The sequence below is a fragment of the Triticum dicoccoides genome, chromosome 7A, assembly GCF_002162155.2.
Source record: "Triticum dicoccoides isolate Atlit2015 ecotype Zavitan chromosome 7A, WEW_v2.0, whole genome shotgun sequence".
In the NCBI taxonomy this organism is placed as follows: Eukaryota; Viridiplantae; Streptophyta; class Magnoliopsida; order Poales; family Poaceae; genus Triticum; species Triticum dicoccoides.
This window is the reverse complement of record NC_041392.1, coordinates 720,543,640-720,559,912: the sequence shown is the minus strand read 5'-3', so window position 1 is coordinate 720,559,912 and position 16,273 is coordinate 720,543,640. Positions and strand designations below refer to the sequence as shown.

The 16,273-nt window shown below is 43.9% G+C and overlaps 1 pseudogene; it reads left to right on the top strand.

Moving 5' to 3' along the window:
• The window catches only part of LOC119334041, a 45,067-nt pseudogene extending 29,014 nt beyond the window's left edge, over positions 1-16,053 (top strand).
• The last annotated feature ends 220 nt before the right edge of the window (positions 16,054-16,273 follow it).

Below are 16,273 nucleotides of genomic sequence, written 5' to 3'. Positions count from 1 at the left end.
AGAGAGGAGGGAGCGGAGGAGGAACCGAATGAAGACCAGTTTCATCGTAATAATACTCATCGTGACCGCAGCTCTCTTCTATGTGATGGTAGTTTAGATGATCGATATCGACTTTATAATGTAATGACAAACTCGCTACTCGCGGTCTCGAGACTTGTAATGTTCTAACTTTGTTCGGTATTTTGAATTCGGAGACTAATCTTCTATTGTATTCGATAAATATGCTGTTTATATGTTGTCCTGTTTATATTCTGTGCTGTAATGTATTTTGTAACCTGTGCAAATATCAGAAAAGCAAAAAAAATATCCTAATATTCATAGTAGTGGTGCACCTTGTTGAGCATTAGTGGCGCACCAGGGCTAAATACCAGTGGCACATTATGGGACATAGTAATGGCGCACTTGGGGGCATACGTGAAGGTAAATATGGCCCCCTAGGAGGCATAATAATGGCGCACTGTTGGTCATAGTAATGGCGCACTATGTGGTGCGCCACTATTATCTGGTATACTAATGGCGCACCAGAGGTGCGCCATTAGTATTTGTTACCAGTGGCGTGGTAATAGTGGCGCACCTATAGTGCGCCATTAATGGCCAAAATAGGTGCGCCACTAACAGGCCTTTTTCTAGTAGTGTGAGATTGAAAAAACTCCTGCGAGAGAAGGAATTGATATGGGCATTGCGGGCTATGGTTTGCAAAGTGTCCAAGGGGACGCCAACACTCAATTCTTTCATATGATCGCCAATGGCAAGCATAGAAAGAAAAGAATATTTCAGCTTGAGCAAGACGAGTGGAAGATTTTAGGACAGGAAAACCTAAAATTACACATAACCAACTACTACAAGCAGCCTTTTGGGCCTCCGGAGGATAATTTCGTGTCCTTGTATGAGTCGAGAATTGAGGATGTCCCTCAACATGTTGCGGAAGAGAACGATTTATTAACCGCCCCATTTTCGGGGAAAGAGGTGTTTGAAGCTATTTCACAGATGAAGAATAATAAAGCTCCGGGGCCGGATGATTTTCCGGTGGAGTTTTATAAAAAATGCTGGCATATATTATTAAAGGGGATTTGATACTGATGTTCCATGATTTATTCTCTAGTCAGCTTCAGTTGTTTCATCTGAATTTTGGAACAATAACTTTGCTTCCTAAGAAAACAAAGGCTGTGAGAATTGAGCAGTTCAGACCAATCTATCTTCTAAACGTAAGTTTCAAATTTTTTACCAAGGTTGGGACCAAAATTTTCACAACATAGGTCACTACTTCCAAACTCATAAGGGCTTGAGACAAGGAGATCCGATGTCACCTATTCTGTTCAATATTATAGTCGACATGTTGACGATTCTAATAGGAAGGGCTAAGGATGTTGGTCAAGTAGGTGGCCTAGTACCTTATCTAGTTGATGGAGGTGTGTCTGTCCTACAGTATGCCGATGATACTATCATCTTCATGGATCATGACTTGGCAAAAGAGAGAAACATGAAGCTGCTGTCATGCTTATTCGAACAATTGACCAGGTTAAAGATTAATTTCCACAAAAAACGAATTGTTCTGTTTTGGAAGAGCCAATGAGGAACAAGAGGCGTATAAACAATTGTTTGGGTGCGAATTGGGGGCTTTAGCTTTCACGTATTTGGGTATACCAATTCACCATCGTAAGCTAACAAACAGAGAATGGAAGTGCATTGAGGATCGATTTGAGAAGAAACTTAGCTGCTGGAAGGGCAAGCTGATGTCATACGGGGGCCTATTAATCCTCATTAATTCGGTTCTCACGAGTATGCCCATGTTTCTATTGTCTTTTTTCGAGGTACCAGTTGGAGTTCAGAAAAGACTAGATTTCTATCGATCTCGCTTCTTCTGGCAGAGTGATGATCTGAAGAGAAAATACAGACTCACTAAATGGGATATTATTTGTCGACCAAAAGACCAAGGGGGTCTAGGTATCGAAAATCTTGAGGTGAAGAACATGTGTTTCCTCAGCAAATGGTTGTATAAGCTATCTGTAGAGATGGAGGCCACATGGGCACAGATTTTGCATAACAAGTACCTTCATTCCAAAACTTTGTCCCAAGTGACAGTGAGGACTGATGAGAGTTAAATCAGCTTTTTTAATAGGACAAAGCTCATTGTCGATAACGGTACCTCTTTGAGTTTCTGGGAGGATACATGGCTAGGGGACGCACCCCTCGCGCTTCAATATCGTTCTCTCTATAGCATTGTTCAACGGAGAGACGCATCCATTGCGACAGTACTACAGTCCACGCCTCTCAATATTCACTTCAGGAGAACGCTAGCCGGAAACCATTGGGAAGTTTGGCTCCATCTCGTGAGACGACTGATGGATGTTCAACTTTCTCAACGACCCGATAAGTTGTGCTGGAAGCTAACTAGGAATGGAGAGTTTACGGTTAAATACATGGATCTGGATGTTATCAACTCTAGCTCTATTCCTAGTTCGAAACATGTTTGGCATGTCTAAGTACCTTTGAGAGTTAAAGTGTTTATGTGGTTTCTACACAAACAAGTCATTTTAACTAAGGACAACTTGGCAAAACATAACTGGACTGGATCTACAAGATGTAGTTTTTGTGATCGGGATGAATCCATTAAACACCTCTTTCTTGATTGCCTGTTGGCAAAAAAATTATGGCGGACAGTATTACTCTTTCGAATAATAACAACACGTTATTTGGGACGTGGCTTGACGGGATAGAATCTGAAACAGCGAATACATTCGTGTAGGAGTATGTGCTTTATTATGGGCAGTCTAGAACTGCAGAAATGATTTGATCTTTAACACAACAACAAATACTCATTTTTTGCAGGTTATCATCCGAGCCACTGCATTGATCCGTATGTGGTCGCTACTCACTCCGACGGAGGTCAGGGAGCATTTGGTTACTGGATCTATCCGATGGGAGATGGTAGGACGGTCTATTTTCAACCGGTTTGAATGGCGGTCATGTAATAGGATAGGCAATTAGGTTTCCTATCTTATTTATGCCAGCCGGTTGTGGCTTTACTTTTACTCTTCTGATCTTTGTGAGCATTTTATGTTCTTTTATTTGAGACTTCAAGACCTCTGTTAAACTTATTTGCTTTATAATAAATGTGGCCGTATACATCGTTCTAATCCAGAGGCCGGGAACTCCTTTTTTCTGAAAAAAAACTAAAACAAACCTTTGCTAGAGAGAATCGACTAATCGAGGACGAAGGGAGAGTCTATCTCTAATTGCTAGGAAACTCTATCTCTGACTCTAAACTTGAACACGTACGTGCGGCAGATCATAACAACCTTCCTTCTGTTGAAAACTGTTGTATGTTCTATTATGTTTCTTTTTCTTCGCTATATATTGATTATTCTCGCAAAAAAAGAGAACAATGAGAGTCGAACCTTGCACCTAGGGGCTCAATGCTACGCTCGCTCACCATGTGATCTAATACGTTGCTAGTGATTAGATATAGGTTAGGCTTCTTTTATTGATACAGGTTAGGCTGATTTTTCTCGCAAAAAAGGACAGTGGGACCCATAACTTACCTATAAATGGCATGGTAACTTTGACCGGGGGTGAAACAATTGTTGAAACATCCTTCGGTAATTTATGTGTAAATAACATGGTCATTTTTGCATGGCAACCTGATAACTTAGGCACAAAACACTATGGCAACTTTGACCTGAAGGAACAAAGTTGTCAAAAATGTACCCCGGTAACTTTTGTATAAACATTATGATAATAACGCATCATATACATGATGACTTAGGTACAAACACAATGATAACTTGGACCCCGAGGAAAAATTGTTGAAAAATATAACCTCAATAACGTTTGCGTGCATATCATGGTAATAGAAGCACTACATACCTGATACTTGGGTGAACCGTGGGGGAGGGGGGATTTGTTGAAAAACATATTCTCGGTATTTTGTGTGCAAATAACATGGTATTATACACAAAATAAAATTGATAACTCACTACAAACCCCCTGGTAATTTTTAACCCTGGGTCAAAGTTTGTTGAAAACATACCCTGATAATTAGTGTGTAAATAACATGGTAATATACATACAACAGGGCTGATAACTTACTTAATCCAGATGTGGTAACTTTTTGACGAGGGAAAAATATTGTTAAAAATACCTCCCAATAACTCATGTGTAAACAACGTGATAATACAAGCACCTGAGTGCTGATAACTCATATACAAATATCGCGGTAATATTTTTGACCGACTGAATGAAAATTGTTAAAAGACATACCCGATAACTTTTGTGCAACATGGTAATATACACAACAAAGCTGGTAACTCACTGCAAATATCATAATCACTTTTTGACCCTGGGATAAAAGTTTGTTGAAAACATACCCAGAAATTTTTATGAAAGGATCGATATAGTTGACTAGGGGAGATGAATAGGCAACTAATAATTTTTAGCTTTTCTTTACCAATTTAAACTTTGCATCAAAGTAGGTTGTCTAGATATACAACTAGGTGAGCAACCTATATGATGCAACAACAACAAGCACAAGCAAGTACGAGATAACCAAGAGTAGAGCCGGTGAAGACGAGGATGTGTCACCGAAATTCCTTCCCTTTGAGAGGAAGTACGTCTCCATTGGAGTGGTGTGGAGGCACAATGCTCCCCAAGAAGCCACTAGGGACACTGTATTCTCCTCACGCCCTCACAAAATGTGAGATGTCGTGATTCCAGTATTGGTGCCCTAGGAGGCGGCGACCAGACCTTTACAAACAAGGCTGGGGCAATCTCCACAACTTAATTGGAGGCTCCCAAAGACACCCCGAAGCTTCACCACAATGGAATTTGGCTCCGCGGTGACCTCAACCGTCTAGGGCGCTGAGACACCCAAGAATAACAAGATCCATAAGGGATTAATGGGGGGAATCAAATTTTTCTTGGTGGAAATGTAGATCGGGGCCTTCTCAACCAATCCCTAGAGAATCAACAAGTTTGATTGGCTAGGGAGAGAGATCAGGCGAAAATGGAGCTTAGAGCAACAATGGAGCTTAGGGATGGAAGAGGTAGTCAACTCGGAGAAGAAGACTCCCCTTTTATAGTGATAGGACAAATCCAACTGTTGTCCACTTACTCAGCCCGCGACGCGCGGTACTTCCGCACCAGACAAGCAGTACTATCGCAAGGGCCTGCGGTACTACCGCGGGGCACTGCGGTACTACCGCATGCGCGGCAGGAGCTAGACCAGCCCTGATGCGTTGAAGCAGAGAGCGGTACTACCGCCGGAGTGGTACTACCGCTCCCCCTTGCGGTACTACCACAAGGCAGGGTTTGTCTGGGCTTGGAAGGCACAAACGAATAAAAATACATCTGTGGATACTTCTGCTGAGTATTGATCTTTGCAAAAATCCGACGCGGTACTACCGCGAACCTGGAGTGGTACTATCGCGTAGGGCGCGGATGTAAAAAATTACATCCGCCCCTACTTCCGCTCATGCTGTTGTGCCTGGCCCGAGGCCACGGTACTAGTGCGCTCTGGGAGCGATACTACCACAAGGGACCGCGGTACTACCGCGACGCGACTAGTACTACCGAGAGCCTTTGCGGTACTACCGCTCCCATGAGCAGTACTACCGCATGCCCCATCACAACCAACATTATGAGTCCTTCATTTTGCAGAGACACGGATAACTGGAGGATGCTCCAAAGAGCCAAAGGAACGGTGGTGCAAAAGGAATAGACGTGTATGTGATGATTCTACCCAAACCTTTCCAAAGCGGGCCCCCCTTTTAATAGTATGGCTTTCCTATGACTCAAATCCACCGAAAAGAAACGTAGGGAAAACTCCGTCTTCACTAGATTCCGAGGGGCAACAAATCGTCTTGTGCCTAAACATGAGATATCTGAAATGCTCAATGCACACGATTAATCCGCAAATGCATTGTCATCAATCACCAAAACCACTAAGGGATAAATATGCCCTTACAATCTCCCCCTTTTTGATGGATTGATGACAATACAGGATTTACGCATCGGGAAATAAAATGAAACATAGGCAAACCCAACATCTATAAAATATAGACGGGCTCCCCCTAGATGTGTGCTCTATAGAGAAATGCTTTGGACTGCATGGCACACATACTAGGATCAACACCCCTCCTATATTTTATAGACGAGGCATATCTTGCAACAAAATAACTGACACTAAGCAAGGAGGCAAGATAATACATATGAGCATAAAGTAACGAGAGCACAAGACATGCTAAGCTCACAATCTGCTAAGCAAACTAGATAACATGATAAGACAATAAGGTACGCAGAGGACATATGTCTTACACCATATGATAGTCTCCTGGATCCAGACGAAACCAGACACAAACCAAGAAGCAAAAGCAAACGAGGTTCAACAGGACGAAAGCAAAGAGTGAGACACAACAACACAACAACACAAAACTCGCAAATCTTACACTCTCTACCCCTTTCGCATCGAGACACCAAAAAGGCAGATATGACACCTACGACACACAGGTGGTAGCTCAAGCTGAAGAGATCACTCGTCACACTCCTCGTCGGTCTCGGCAGGGGGGATGGTGTCCTCCTCAGATTCAGTCCACTGGTAGCCCTGCTTCGCCATCCATTCAGCCTCTGGGGTGATGTGCTTCTCGGACCTGCTGGATGCCTGCTCACCGAACGTCCTCAAGATCCTCTTGTCGCGCCGGTGACTCTCCTTCTGAGCAACATGAGACCGTTACTGGCCCTTGGCCTGCATGCAGAATAGAGCCTTCATCTTGTTCTTCAGCCTCTTAGCCCAAGAGGGCTCAGAATATGAAGGCAAGTATCCATCAGAGCTGTCCTCATCTGCTTCCTCCTCCTCAATCTCATCCTCATCCACGTCCATCTTAGCAGCCTCTGCCTCAACACGGGTAGTGGTGTTAGCCCACTTGTTCTTGATGTGCAGCTTGATAGGCTCATGACGAATCCAGTTGGGGGCTTCAAACTCTTCATTGGGATAGATCTGCTCCCAAGTCTTTGAGATCAACAAATGCAGTTAAGGTCCGTAGATGGGACCCTTACGGTTTTGCACGGCAAACTGTAGCTCACACCACATGATGTGTGAGGCATCAAGTGGTTCCATCTGATGGAGACGTGCCTTCTCATAGATGAGCATCATGTCTACAAGATAAGCATGCACCTTATGTTGGAAATATGCCCTAGAGGCAATAATAAAATGGTTATTGTTGTATTTCCTTGTTCATGATAATTGTCTATTGTTCATGCTATAATTGTATTAACCGGAAACCATAATACATGTGTGAATACATAGACCACAAAATGTCCCTAGTAAGCCTCTAGTTGAATAGCTCGTTGATCAATAGATGGTCATGGTTTTCTGACCATGGACATTGGAAGTCATTGATAACGGGATCACATCATTAGGAGAATGATGTGATGGACAAGACCCAATCTTAAGCATAGCACAAGATCGTGTAGTTCGTTTGCTAAAGCTTTTCTAATTTCAAGTATCATTTCCATAGACCATGAGATTGTGCAACTCCCGGATACCGTAGGGATGCTTTGGGTGCACCAAACGTCACAACGTAACTGGGTGGCTATAAAGGTGCACTACGGGTATCTCCGAAAGTGTCTATTGGGTTGGCACGAATCGAGACTGGGATTTGTCACTCCGTGTAAACGGAGAGGTATCTCTGGGCCCACTCGGTAGGACATCATCATAATGTGCACAATGTGACCAAGGAGCTGATCACGGGATGATTTGTTACGGAACGAGTAAAGAGACTTGCCGGTAATGAGATTGAACAAGGTATCGGGATACCGAGATCGAATCTCGGGCAAGTACTATACCGGTAGACAAAGGGAATTGTATACGGGATTGATTGAATCCTTGACATCGTGGTTCATCCGATGAGATCATCATGGAGCATGTGGGAGCCAACATGGATATCCAGATCCTGCTGTTGGTTATTGGCCTGAGAGTTGTCTCTGTCATGTCTACGTGTCTCCCGAACCCGTAGGGTCTACACACTTAAGGTTCGGTGACGCTAGAGTTGTAGAGATATTAGTATGCGGTTAACCGAAAGTTGTTCGGAGTCCCGGATGAGATCCCGGATGTCACGAGGAGTTCCGGAATGGTCCGGAGGTATATATATATAGGAAGTCCAGTTTCGGCCACCGGGAGAGTTTCGGGGTCACCGGTATTGTACCGGGACCACCGAAAGGGTTCGGGTGGGGCCACCTGTCCCGGAGGGCCCCATGGGCTGAAGTGACGTGGGAACCAACCCCTGGTGGGCTGGTGCGCCCCCCTTGGGCCTCCCTTGCGCCTAGGGATGGAAACCCTAAAGGGCTGGGGGCGCCTCCACCTGGCTTGGGGGCCAAGCCACCGCCTAGGCCTCCGCCCCTCCCATTAGATGGGATCTCTAGGGGCCGGCGCCCCCAAGGGCCCCTATATATAGTGGAGGGGAGGGAGGGCAGCAGCACCCCAAGCCCTGGCACCTCCCTCCCTCCCGTGACACCTCTTCCTCCCCGCTTGCGCTTGGCGAAGCCCTGCCGGGATCCCGCTACTTCCACCACCACGCCGTCGTGCTGCTGGATCTCCATCAACTTCTCCTCCCCCTTGCCGGATCAAGAAGGAGGAGACGTCTCCGCTCCGTACGTGTGTTGAACGCGAAGGTGCCATCCGTTCGGCGCTAGGATCATCGGTGATCTGGATCACGACGAGTACGACTCCATCAACCCCGTTCTCTTGAACGCTTCCGCTTAGCGATCTACAAGGGTATGTAGATGCACTCACTTCTCTCTCGTTGCTAGATTACTCCATAGATTGATCTTGGTGATGCGTAGAAAATTTTAAATTTCTGCTACAATCCCCAACAGTGGCATCATGAGCTAGGTCTATGCGTAGATTCTATGCACGAGTAGAACACAAAGTAGTTGTGGGCGATGATTTGTTCAATTTGCTTGCCGTTACTAGTCTTATCTTGATTCGGCGGCATTGTGGGATGAAGCGGCCCGGACCGAACTTACACGTACACTTACGTAAGACAGGTTCCATCGACTGACATGCACTTGATGCATAAGGTGGCTGGCGGGTGTCTGTCTCTCCCACTTTAGTCGTATTAGATTCGATGAAAAGGGTCCTGATGAAGGGTAAATAGCAATTGGCATATCACCGTTGTGGTTTTGCATAGGTAAGAAACTTTCTTGCTAGAAACCCATAGCAGCCACGTAAAACATGCAACAACAATTAGAGGACGTCTAACTTGTTTTTGCAGGGTATGCTATGTGATGTGATATGGCCAAAAGGATGTGATGAATGATATATGTGATGTATTAGATTGATCATGTTCTTGTAATAGGAATCACGACTTGCATGTCGATGAGTATGACAACCGGCAGGAGCCATAGGAGTTGTCTTAATTTATTTATGACCTGCGTGTCAATGAAAACGCCATGTAATTACTTTACTTTATTGCTAACCATTAGCCATAGTAGTAGAAGTAATAGTTGGCGAGGCAACTTCATGAAGACATGATGATGGAGATCATGGTGTCATGCCGGTGACGATGGTGTTCATGCCGCGCCTCGAAGATGGAGATCAAAGGCGCAAGATGATATTGGCCATATCATGTCACTTTATGATTTGCATGTGATGTTTGTCATGTTTACATCTTATTTGCTTAGAACGACAGTAGCATAAATAAGATGATCCCTCGCAATAATTTCAAGAAGGTGTTCCCCCTAACTGTGCACCGTTGCTAAGGTCCATTGTTCCGAAGCACCACGTGATGATCAGGTGCAATAGGTTCTAACGTTCGCATACAACAGGTGTAAGCCAGATTTACACACGCAATACACTTAGGTTAACTTCACGAGCCTAGCATGTACAGACATGGCCTCGGAACACGGAAGACCGAAAGGTCGAACATGAGTCGTATAGTGGATACGATCAACATGAAGATGTTCACCGATGATGACTAGTCCATCTCACGTGATGATCGGACACGACCTAGTTGACTCGGATCATGTATCACTTAGATGACTAGAGGGATGTCTATCTAAGTGGGAATTCATTGAATAATTTTATTAGATGAACTTAATTATCATGAACATAGTCAAAAGGTCTTTGCAAATTATGTCGTAGCTCACGCTTTGGTTCTACTATTTTAGATATGTTCCTAGAGAAAATTTAGTTGAGAGTTGACAGTAGCAATTATGCGGACTGGGTCCGTGAACTGAGGATTGTCCTCATTGCTGCACAGAAGGGTTATGTCCTTAATGCACCGCTCAGTGTGTTGAACCTCGAGCATCGTCTGTAGATGTTGGGAAACATCTGACATACATGTTTTGATGACTACGTGATAGTTCAGTACGTAATACTAATGGTTTAGAATTGTGGCACCAAAGACGTTTTTGAAACATCGCAGAACATATGAGATGTTCCAAAGACTGAAATTGGAATTTCAGACTAGTGCCCACGTCAAGAGGTATGAGACCTCTGACAAGTTTCTTAAGCCTGCAAACTAAGGGAGAAAAACTCAATCGTTGAGCATGTGCTCAGATTGTCTGAGTACCGCAATCGCTTGAATCGAGTGGGAGTTAATCTTCCAGATGAGATAGTGATGGTTCTCCATAGTCACTGCCACCAAGCTATTGGAGCTTCGTGATGAACTATAACATATCAGGGATAGACATGATGATCCTTGAGAAACTTGCGATGTTTGACACCGCGAAAGTAGAAATCAAGTAGGAGCATCAATTGTTGATGGTTAAAACACTAGTTTCAAGAAGGGCAAGGGAAAGAAGGGATACTTCATGAGACGACAAATCAGTTGCTGCTCTAGTGAAAAAACCCAAGGTTGAACCAAACCCGAGACTAAGTGCTTCTATAATCAGGGGAATAGTCACTGAAGCAGAACTACCCTAGATACTTGGTAGATGAGATGGCCGGCAAGGTCGACAAAAGTATTTTGAATATATGTTATATTATTGTGTACTTTACTAGTACTCCTAGTAGCACCAGGGTAATAAATACCGGTTTGGTTGCTAAGTGTTAGTAACTCGAAATAAAAGGCTACGGAGACTAGCTAAAGGTGAGATGACGATATGTTGGAAGTGTTTCCAAGGTTGATGTGATCAAACATCGCATGCTCCCTCTACCATCGAGATTGGTGTTAAACCTAAATAATTGTTATTTGGTGTTTGCATTGAGCATAGACATGATTGGATTATGTTTATCGCAATACGGTTATTCATTTAAGGAGAATAATGGTTACTCTGTTTATTTGAATAATACCTTCAATGGTCTTGCACCTAAAATGAATAGTTTATCGAATCTCGATTGTAGTGATACACATGTTCATGCCAAAAGATATAAGATAGTTATGATAGTACCACATACTTGTGGCACTGCCATTTGAGTCATGTTGGTATAAAACGCATGAAGAAGCTCCATCTTGATGGATCTTTGGACTCACTCATTTTTGAAAAGATTGAGACATGCGAACCATGTCTATTGGTAGATATGCATGAAGAAACTCCATATAGATGGATCATTTGGACTCACTTTATTTTGAATCACTTGAGACATGCAAATCATACCACATGGGCAAGATGACTGAAAGGCCTCGTTTTCAGTAAGATGGAACAAGAAAGCAACTTGTTGGAAGTAATACATTTTGATGTGTGCAGTCCAATGAGTGCTGAGGCACGCAGTGGATATCGTTATGTTCTTACTTCACAGATGATTTGAGTTGATGCTGAGTATATTTACTTGATGAAACACAAGTCTGAATTATTGAAGAGTTCAAGTAATTTCAGAGTGAAGTTGAAGATCAGCGTGACAAGAGGATAAAATGTCTAGGATATGATCATAGAGATGAATATCTGAGTTATGAGTTTGGCACACAATTAAGACATTGTGGAAATTGTTTCACAACTAATACCGCCTGGACCACCATAGTGTGATGGTGTGTCCAAACATCACAACTGCACCCTATTGGAGATGGTGCATACCATGATGTCTCTTATCGAACTACCACTATCGTTTATGGGTTAGGCATTATAGACAACCACACTCACTTTAAATAGGGCACCACACAATTCCGTTGAGACGACACCGCATGAACTATGGTTTAGAGAAACCTAAGCTGTCGTTTCTTAAAAGTTTGGGGCTGCGATGCTTATGTGAAAAAGTTTCAGGCTGATAAGATCGAACCCAAAGCGGATAAATGCATCTTCATAGAATACCCCAAAATAGTTGGGTATACCTCCTATTTCAGATCTGGAAGCAAAAGTGATTGTTTCTAGAAACGGGTCCTTTCTCGAGGAAAAGTTTCTCTCGAAAGAATTGCATGGGAGGATGGTGGAGACTTGATGAGGTTATCTAACCGTCACTTCAACTAGTGTGTAGCAGGGCACAGGAAGTTGTTCCTGTGGCACCTGCACCAATTGAAGTGGAAGCTTATGATAGTGATCATGAAACTTCGGATCAAGTCACTACTTCAGAGTGGTACGTAATCCTGTCTTGGAAGTCATGTTGCTAGACAACAATGAACCTACGAGCTATGGAGAAGTGATGGTGGGCCCAGATTTCGAAGAATGGCTCGAGGCCATAAAATCCGAGAGAGGATCCATGCATAAAAGAAAGTATAGACCTTGAAAGAACCACTTGATGGTCGTAAGGCTGTTGGGTGCAGATGGATTTTAAAAGGAAGACAGACAATGATGGTAAGTGTCACCATTAACAAAGCTCAACTTGTCGTTAAGATGTTTCCCGACAAGTTCAAGGAGTTGACTACGATGAGACTTTTTCACTCGTAGCGATGCTAAGAGTCTGTTGGAATTATTATAGCAGTTACTGCATTATTTATGAAATCTTGTAGAGAGGATGACAAAACATTGTTTCCTCGACGTTTTTCTTAAGGAAAGGTTGTATGTGATACAACCAGAGGGTTTTGTCAATCCTAAAAGATGCTAACAAGTATGCAAAGCTCCAACAATCCTTCTAAGGACTGGAGTAGGCATCTCGGAGTTGGAATGTACGCTTTGATGAGATGATCAAAGATTTTGGGTTTATACAAAGTTTATGAGAAACTTGTATTTCCAAAGAAGTGAGTGGGAGCACTATAGAATTTTTGATAAGTATATGTTGTTAACATATTGTTGATCAGAAATGATGTAGAATTTCTGGAAAGCATACAGGGTTATTTGAAAAGTGTTTTTCAATGGAAAACCTGGATTAAGCTACTTGAACATTGAGCATCAAGATCTATAAGGATAGATAAAAAACGCTTAATAGTACTTTCAAATGAATACATACCATGACAAGATTTTGAAGGAGTTCAAAATAGACCGGCAAAGTTCTTGGCTGTGTCACAAGGTATGAGCATTGAGTAAGACTCAAGACCTGACCACGGCAGGAGAGAGAGAAAGGACGAAGGGGTACAAGAAGGCTCTACAGTATGCTATGCTGTGTACCGCACCTGAAGTGTGCCTTGCCATGAGTCAGTCAAGGGGTACAAGAGTGATCCATGAATGGATCACACGACAACAGTCGAACTTATCGTTAGTCACTAGTGGACTAAGGAATTTTCTCGATTATGGAGGTGGTAAAAGAGTTCATCATAAAGGGTTACGTCGATGCAAACTTTGACACTAATCTAGATGACTCTGAGTAGTGAACCGGATTCGTATATAGAACAGTTATTTGGAATAGCTCCAAGTAGCGCGTGGTAGCTGCATCTACAAGATGACATAGAGATTTGTAAAGCACACATGGATCTGAAAGGTTCAGACTCATTGACTAATAAACCTCTCTCACAAGCGATATATGAACAAACCCCATGGGTGTTGGATTCATTACAATCACATAGTGATGTGAACTAGATTATTGACTCTAGTGCAAGTGGGAGACTGTTGGAAATATGCCCTAGAGGCAATAATAAAATGGTTATTGTTGTATTTCCTTGTTCATGATAATTGTCTATTGTTCATGCTATAATTGTATTAACCGGAAACCATAATACATGTGTGAATACATGGACCACAACATGTCCCTAGTAAGCCTCTAGTTGACTAGCTCGTTGATCAATAGATGGTCATGGTTTTCTGACCATGGACATTGGATGTCATTGATAACGGGATGACATCATTAGGAGAATGATGTGATGGACAAGACCCAATCTTAAGCGTAGCACAAGATCGTGTAGTTCGTTTGCTAAAGCTTTTGTAATGTCAAGTATCATTTCCTTAGACCATGAGATTGTGCAACTCCCGGATACCGTAGGGATGCTTTGGGTGCACCAAACGTCACAACGTATCTGGGTGGCTATAAAGGTGCACTATGGGTATCTCCGAAAGTGTCTGTTGGGTTGGCACGAATCGAGATTGGGATTTGTCACTCCGTGTAAACGGAGAGGTATCTCTGGGCCCACTTGGTAGGACATGATCATAATGTGCACAATGTGACCAAGGAGTTGATCACGGGATGATGTGTTACGGAACGAGTAAAGAGACTTGCCGGTAACGAGATTGAACAAGGTATCAGGATACCGACGATTGAATCTCGGGTAGGTACTATATCAGTAGACAAAGGGGATTGTATACGGGATTGATTGAATCCTCGACATCGTGGTTCATCCGATGAGATCATCGTGGAGCATGTGGGAGCCAACATGGATATCCAGATCCCGCTGTTGGTTATTGGCCTGAGAGTTGCCTCTGTCATGTCTACGTGTCTCCCGAACCCGTAGGGTCTACACACTTAAGGTTCGGTGACGCTAGAGTTATAGAGATATTAGTATGCGGTTAACCGAAAGTTGTGCGGAGTCCCGGATGAGATCCCAGACGTCATGAGGAGTTCCGGAATGGTCCGTAGGTAAAGATATATATATATATATATATATATATATATATATATATATATATATATATATATATATATATATACACACACACACACACACACATACATACATTCGTAACAGAATATTATTCTGTTACCCTACTTGAACTGATGCATTCGAGGGGTTGTACTGATTCTGTCATTTTTGTTGAACTGATCATCTTTTATTAAAAATGCAAATAAGAGCCCCTCCCGCTCTCCCCCCGCCCGTTCAGCCGGCCACTCCAGCCGTCGACCAAGCTGCTTGTGGCCGATCCCTCCCGGCAACCCAGGCCCTACCTCCAGTGACCACGACTTTCTCGGCTACATCTTCCTCAATGGCTCCGCCTCCTGGCGCAACAGCCGTGGAGAGCTCACCCTCCCATGGCTCCCCAACCCGCGGACGCCCTACCAGTTCCGCCTCTTTCGCCAAAGAGTACTCCTACCACCACGTCGACCACAACGGTAACCCGCTCCTCCATGGCCGCCACCGCGTCCTCCACTCTGGCGAGGTCTCTTTCGCGGGCTCGGCCACTCGGCCCGAGCAGGTGCACCTCACGTTTGCCGATAGGGCCGACGAGATGCAGGTGATGTTCATGTGCGCGTACTGCGGAAAGAGGGCCGTGAGGTATGGGCTTGAGAAGGAGGAGGAGAAGGGCTGGACGGAGGTGGGCACGGAGGTGAGGACGTACGAGCAGAAGCACATGTGCGACGCGCCGGCAAACGACAGCGTAGGGTGGAGGGATCCGGGCTTTGTGTTTGATGGCCTCATGAATGGGTTGGAGCCCGGAAGTAGGTACTTTTACAAGGTAAACCAAAGATTGGATTTCCCACAAGAAAATAATCAGAGATTGAACCTGCAAAAAACACCTTAATTTATCAATCTTGACAGCAATTTAGTGTTCCAGCGGCAGCAGATTGTTCTTCCAGTACCTTTCCCAGCAGAGGAGTCGGCCGTTATCCCGAGCAGTGCGCTGTTCTCCATGTTGTCAGGTGACTTGCTGGAGCTCGACGATGAGCAGTGGTTTGGCGGCATGGTTGCCGGGTCGTACTATGAGAACTTGGCGCAGGGGATGCTCATCGAGTCACGGGACGCTGGAGTGTGGCGAGAGGATAGGGAGCACAGCGGCATGGCGGAGACGCATACGCTGTGTGGAGTTAATCGTTTAGCTAAGTAGAGCACAATTATACTATACATAGTACTAGTTGTATTGCGTTCTTCCCAATTTGGGAAGAAACAAGAGGAGTCAGTTTGTTCCTTAATTGTGTATATAGCAAGTTTCCGATTTCTATTTTTTGAGAGAAAGGGCTAGATTGCTTATTTGCATCCATCAATTATTGTTGTCCACGAATCCAAACCCATTTACTGTTTGAAAGGGCCAGAGTGCTTATTTGCTT